Source organism: Ostrinia nubilalis, chromosome 5, assembly GCF_963855985.1.
Source record: "Ostrinia nubilalis chromosome 5, ilOstNubi1.1, whole genome shotgun sequence".
Taxonomy (NCBI): domain Eukaryota; kingdom Metazoa; phylum Arthropoda; class Insecta; order Lepidoptera; family Crambidae; genus Ostrinia; species Ostrinia nubilalis.
In genome coordinates this window covers 18,023,733-18,030,956 of record NC_087092.1, presented here as the reverse complement: position 1 = coordinate 18,030,956, position 7,224 = coordinate 18,023,733, and the positions used below count along the sequence as shown (strand labels likewise).

At 35.9% G+C, this 7,224-nt stretch overlaps 1 long non-coding RNA gene across 2 annotated transcripts; it reads right to left on the bottom strand.

Annotated features, from left to right (window-relative positions):
• Positions 1-597: 597 nt before the first annotated feature.
• LOC135072314 (uncharacterized) lies at positions 598-4,482 on the bottom strand. 2 transcript variants are annotated; one of them, XR_010257406.1, is made up of 4 exons: positions 4,071-4,482; positions 3,405-3,572; positions 3,119-3,215; positions 598-2,878 (listed from the first exon to the last, which is right to left on the bottom strand). It is a non-coding gene; the product is annotated as an uncharacterized LOC135072314 (long non-coding RNA). The 2 variants fall into 2 exon arrangements; XR_010257405.1 differs by having other exon boundaries at positions 598-3,215.
• Positions 4,483-7,224: the final 2,742 nt, after the last annotated feature.

Here is a 7,224-nt window from a genome sequence, read left to right as displayed (position 1 = left end):
GTCATAACACACTTATCAACCCGGAAAGGGAACAACACCGTATCGCCTTTCGCCGCGCTGTCAACCGCGAGGCGAGACGTTTACGTTACGGTGCGGATAAGTATGCGTTGCAGTACGGAGTTTCATACAAAGAATATTGACGGCCTCGAGTTGATACGTTAAAGTTGGTAAGTGTGCTTCGTCCTTTAGGCAGTAAATGACTTCCACCAGTAAGTCTTGAAGAGGTTCTAGATTAAAACGTATGCTAATGCAATATGCTTCTCCGCTGGTAAGAATAAACTGCATAGTTGCAATAAACTGTTTCACCGCTGAATTTTTAAACTTAATTAGCATTTTTCTTCCACCTTGTGCAAATACCTAACCTTGTTAGTAATGTACGAGTATGTACCGAGCATATGACGTTGATGTTCATGCAAAGCTGATGAAATTGAGTGTTCTTATTTTATGCAAAACGTTAGCAAGTCAAGTCGCTCGCGCAACAATGTTACCGGCGTTGACGTCGCAGCACATGAGTGACTAGAAGCTTGAGGGTCTACTCAAAATTATTCACACAAATTGACTATATTCATCTCCCTTTCTCATGCCAACACCTTAGGCTCAGTGTTTCCACATTGAGGGGAAATTCCCCTTTTGAGGGGAAATTAGGGTCAAGAGGGGAAAGAAAAGGGGAAAGACTATAAAAGGGGAAATTGCGGGAAATCGTAGATAAATCCTTTCGGAAGTAATGAGGGTTTTCGCGTATGATAAATGATGGCTCTAGCTGCTACGATTGGTGAATTTTGACAGTATCTATCAATGCTATGCCAAAAATATCCAATCATGCAGCACTCGGACGGACCTCACAAGTCACGCCTGCGTATTGCCATCTAGCGGATTTTTCATACACGAAATCTTTTATTATTTATGGACTCTACCGTGGACTAGTGTGTTACCGTATGAAAGGAACTGCGACAAGCGACAACACGAGCAGGTGGCGTATACTTACCCTTATTTCAATTCTGTTTGAGGCCTAAAATATTATTCTGTGCAAAAATGTATGCGCTGACAGCGTAAACTAATTTGGAATAAAAAATGAGTACACAACTCCAAGTTTTTATTATATTTCTGGTCAGTCTGTAAATAAAACACAAATCGTTTAGTTATATTTTATTCATGCTAAGTCTAATTTTTTTAGATTCGCTTGCACTTGCATTAGACTGTACAAACTTGAGGTGTGGTATTTCTAACTGATTTTTCATTAGTTGTACAGAAGTTGTTCCCGTTCTTTTCAAGCCAGATTTTACACAGAGGATTGATGCAACCGTTTCATTATCGAGCCTATTGCGTTTATCTGTTTTGATATTTTTTAGATCACTAAATAATCGTTCAACAGCAGCATTCGAAAAAGGCAACGACATGAAATAGTTCACTAAAATTGGCAGTTGAACGAATTTACATCTGCTGTCAACATTTTTTTTTTCAAAAATTTTTTTCCAATAGCTTACCGTATCTATGGAATCATTACAATCCATATCGGACAGGAGACTTTGATTTCTCCATTCCTTGTCCAGCTCTGTTAAATCTACAGCAATGTGCGATGGAATGTATTTTTTCGCGATTTTGTACAATGATGTAGGGTGCAAATCAATGGCATTTTTCGGGTTTAAAAAAGACGAATCATTGTGCACATCTTCAAATACAAATCGTTTCTTGATTTGTACGATCGCTTCAATATAAAACAATTTTGCTGACTGAAAAATTTTCTGAATTTCACTCTCTTCTTTCTTTTCGATCTCTGTTAATAAACAGATCGCATCTACACCTAAATAAATATGTTTTAATTCAAGATGTTCTTCTGTCTGATGAGGATTGATTTGGTTAGCAGGGATTTGCTTAACATAATTTCTGTTCATGAAATTTAATGCCAATGTTTTGATTAACTCCTCAGTTTGAGTCTTCAATTCTGAGAACTTAGGATAATCAGCTTGAAACATGCAATTAAAATCATTAAAAATTCCAAGAGCGTAGTCTACAAAATGCATTTGGCTCTTTATCAAAGGGTTCTCCAAGGTTTGGAGAGTGTGACAGTTTGCATGTGTTGGATCTTCGTAGTTTAATATTCTCCAGTAACTCTTCAATGGCTCCCACTGTTCTAAAATTCTTCGCACGCATGCTTGAAGTGACAACCACCTGGTTTGACAAGCTCTCAAAATCTTGTGAGGTTTGACTTCATGGAAGCTTTGAAATTCTTTGAAAGCAGCAGAATTTTTAGGACTCCTCCCAAAATGATTGTATACATTGCGGCACAAATCTTCTAAAGAGTTGCTTAACTTAGTGCATGCCTTACTTGCCACCAGATGTATCATATGGCAAGAGCATTTTGACACGAATACTTGAGGATAATTTAGTTTGATTAGTTGAGACACAGAGTTATGCTGTCCCATCATGACTGCAGTTGTATCAGAACAAAAGCCTATCCAGTTTTGCAGAGGTACATTATTTTCTTTTAGCGTGTTAATCATTTGTGTGTACAAACCCACAGCGGTCCCGTCAGGGCAATCTACTACGTCGATCACATCTACTTTTGTTATAAAATTATGGCAGTAGCTGACTAGTATCGCTAGTTGCTTTGTGACGCTTACATCAGTTGTTTCGTCAATATAAACGGAAAACAAATGATTGTTCAGTTCATTAATAAGTTTATTATTAAAAAATGGGCGCAATCCATTCCTAATGACATTAGTGGCTTTTTGTTTCGCTAAAGAGATTTGCGATGTGATTGCCTTCTCTGGTAAAGATTTAATCAATTCAATTAAAGGTTCAATTGATGAAATAGGAAGATTGTTTTCGACGATATAAGAACAAATGGCAGCTTCGGTATTTTTCAGCTTTGTATTTTCTGTAACGAATGTTGTAATACTAGGTTGATTAATATTACTCTGTAGCCACGCCTCCATATTTTTTTTATGAGCTTTTCCATCACCATGCTTTTTAAGCTCTGATTTTCCCGCCTTCATAACCACATTGCACACCTTACAAATTGCATTATCATCCTTATTCCCATTTAATAACCATGCTTTGAACTCAGGTTGCTTAAGCCAATCATGCTGAAACTTCTTCTTAAATATCTTTTTCCTACCTTTTGCCATAGATTTTGAACTACCAATCTGCTTGAACTGCTTTTTTTCATTTTCAGTATTGTATCCCTCTTCTTCGTCTTCAGTACAGTTATCAACCTACAAAATACAAGAAGGTAATGAGCAAATTTTAGAAAACTCATTTATAAAGGTGATTTATTACAGAATATGGAAAAATATGAATATTTTAAAAATCTCGGCGATTGTCCGGCGAGGCGATCCTATAATTTAAGTATATAATAACCCAAGCAAAAGTAACTTGATTATATTAAGTAACATGACAATTACCGATTTTTCATTTTCGATTTCCATTACTGACGAAGTTTGAGGATCTAATTGTTCTTTCTGATCCTCGACATAACTAATGGACTGAAAACTCGTTCCGGGTTGAAGTTCATAAGAGCATGTACTAGTGCCGGGTCTTTCGGATGAGCTCAGAGGAATCTTTTCTTCATTCTGAAAAATTATTGATAGGTTTAGCAATCGCCATTCACTCAAATTTAAATTCCTGTAGCAATGTCAGGCAAAAATTTATTTAAAATTTTTCCCCGACTCAAATCAAAAAACCAGTTGGCAACATTCTTAGCACTTCAATCTTATCTTAACAATGATCGAAGGAATTAAACTTTTTTAATTAAAAAAATTTTTAACTCACCTGGAGCCTAATTCTCGGCCCGTGATATTTCTTAAATTGCGATATATATCGCATGAAAACAGTTTTTTTTGTATGGAGTTTCATTCGATATCCGCCATGTTTTTTAATATCGAAAATCCGAGAATAAGGCTCCTGTGGGGTGAATGGTAGTACAAATCTTTGCCTACCAATCAGCTTGGACATAAAAAAACAGTTTTTTCATAACATAACCTAGATATTTTTCATAACATTCTAACCTAGATTTTCATTGTGCACTAAATTATATACTGATTAATATAAAAATGGAAGCACAAACTTACCGATTTTTTAGCAGCAGTATTTATTAGCCACCGATCCATTTCTTTTCACATTAAACAACCGTCGCAATAAATATTTCTAGCTGTGATTATTTATTTGAATGGATCACCGTACCAACCACCATAGAACAAGTAGTACCAACAGTAAGGAAATTGATAGCTAGTGATGTGCAGCTATATCAAAATAATAGTAGTAATCTGCAAAGTCGACTGTCGATGATTTTGTTGACGAATTTTGTGTAAATAATAATATTAATACAATAGACTATAGAAGAAGAACGATAAATAAACTATAAATTTTAGGTGTGGCGTGTGGTGTCAAAACTACAGCAAAATAATTTTTGAGGGGAAAAAAGTCCGTAGAAGGGGAAATCTGAATTGCCGTGTGGGGAAAGGAAATCGTTCTAGTGGAAACACTGCTTAGGCTGAATGAAAAAGAGGGATTGAGTCGAGTACATCAAAATATTATTGCGGAATAGAGCCTTGGAACGTGCTAAGAAGAATTTTAAACGTTATATTCAAGAGGAAAATTTAAAGGGAAAACTCTTTGGAATTTTCTTGAAGCTGTTATAATATTCCGCTGCCTCGTCTCGTTACTGATGTTGATACGAGACGTAAAGATCTCAAAGATGTACTTACTTTACTAGTTGACAACCTTGAAGCTTTATTCACGTGTGTGGGTAGAGAGACGACAAAAATAAAAAAAACTACTGCACTCAAAAAATATTTAGTTTAATATTTAGCAAGTTGCGAATAGATAGCATAGAACATAGTCTATTAAAAGGGTTCTCAGTTTCACTGATAATGTAGTTACTTACACATACTATTTTCCGTAGCCAAGTGGGTAATAAATTCAAAGAATTCGTTCCACCGTCCTAAAATCGAATCATATTCGTTTTACTGTTCGATAATCGGATCATATTTTCGCCATAAACCTGCGGGACACGACCGTATTTTAAAATAGCCCCGAATTTCCGTACAAAGGCTTCCCGGAAAAGTATCGTTTTCGGCGTCGCATCAAAGTGCACCGATAACCGGCATTACCGGTATCGCCGGTCGGAATACGCCGCGATTCCGGAATTTACCGGTGTTTTGAACTGAAATATGTAATGCAGGTGTTCAGGAACGGACGGGCAAATGATTATTGGCGTAGGTAGTCATGAGTTTGTCGAATTGGCAATACGTCTGCGGAATAGCTTTGTAAAAGTTGAACGAAATAACTGGAAAGACTTAGCTTTAGTTATGAATAGACAGATATAAAGTTTTTCACCGATTTGCTATCGCCTTGATGTACCTTTCAGCTCCCAATTAAATAAAATTAATATTAATTAAAATAAGCAAGCTCCGGACAGTACACAATGTTAAAGAGGAAAAGACTATGGGTATATTTTTATAGATTACGATGATGAACTTTCATAGCCTATAAAATGTCACGGAAAGGTTTGCACGACCCCTTTGTTTGGAGTGGGTGATGGGTTTTTGTGTAATCCGCCATAACCTATTTGAACTATGACATAATTTCAAGATTAGGTCCGCAGTCGACGCACGTCCTGTATTCTGTATACGGCACTGCGTTATGGACCATAAAAACATCCGTGACCGATATAATATCATCCACTTTAAGCACACGGCTTTTGTGACTTTTATTAACCTACATACTTTTATTATGTTTGGACAATAATTAAGAATATAGACCACTTCATAGGAATAGCTTCTGAGGTTAGTAATAAAGAACACATTAATCGGAATAAAAACTAAATTAGTTATTTTATCTCAGTCAAGAAATATGTAGAAGAAGGAAAGCGAAACTGACATGTGCGATCATTATTTTGAAGTATGCGCCATTCTTATTTTATGCCTTATTCTTCTGATTGCATAGGAAATAAACCTGTTTCTTGTTAAAATTAAGCAGACCAAAATAAATTGGAGACATTATTACGGATGCTGCTTTAAATATACGTCCTATTTACGGAAGTGAATCCACCTTAAAACCCCACCGTTCCATGGCATTACCAAAACCAAAGCCCCGTCTTACGTGGAAGACCCCTTGCTACTCGACGCGCTCCGGTAATTGCCGACATAAGTATAGCTTTACACGCACTTGGCCTAACTGGCTCTAAAACAAGAATAACAACAGTGGCATGGCGTTAAATCTCATAACTTATGAAACTCATTTTATTTTTGCAAGTAGGCTTTTAAAAAGCACTTTTACACGTCCCAGTATTAACCCTACCGCTGTTTTGGGGCAATATATGGGCCAGTGCTGAAAAGAAGCAGCGCGCGCAAGAAACTCAGTCACTATTGTCAGTCTCTCTTTCAAGGGTTTACAGTCTTTGAAATACACATAGTTATAAATATTGATGCGCGCTAGGCAGTTAAATATTCCAAACACATGGTCCTATAGGGTTCGACCCTATTCGACATTAATCGATGCTATCGTGTCAGTTACTCATTCTGCGAGTGACAGAGTCAACAAATCTCGATCATTTTGCAGAAGTACCCTTTGAATGAATGAAACGTTCGTTTTCGTTATATGACATTAAACGCTTTACAGCCTATAACTGAAATTGGGACGAGTTTACCGTCCAGGAACGACAGCCGTAAAGTATCAGAATTAATTTAAAAAATGTATTCTGCGCCATGGAAACCTAATTTGCTAAATTTTTATGCTTCTAAAGCTGTAATAAAATGTTATTGTGTTTACGAGTATATCTGCAAGCTTTTATTTATAATAAAAATATAACGAATACCAAATAAAAATGTTTATATTCTTCCATGGTACAAACGTTTATTTAGAACAGAAACAAGTTAGGATGGCTATACACAGGATAAATTATTTTAGCTGTATTTAGTGAAATGCTAAATGTAATTCAATGAAACGGTTTTGGCAGAATTTATTTTTAGCAAATTGCTTCATGCAAATAACATCAATAGGCTTTATTTGGTTTATCAGTAAAGGCTTATTTGGGTCGATTCAAAGCTAAAGTAATTTTAGTACGAGAGCGGCTATATTTAAAAGTGTTTTTTTATTAATTAGGTAGGTACTATTTTACCACTGAAATCTCTAAAATTACCTTCTTGATTCTAACATCTATTCAGTTTAAGTATTTACGTGCAATTTTTTTTGTAAAAGCTATGAAAATAACGAGAATTTCAA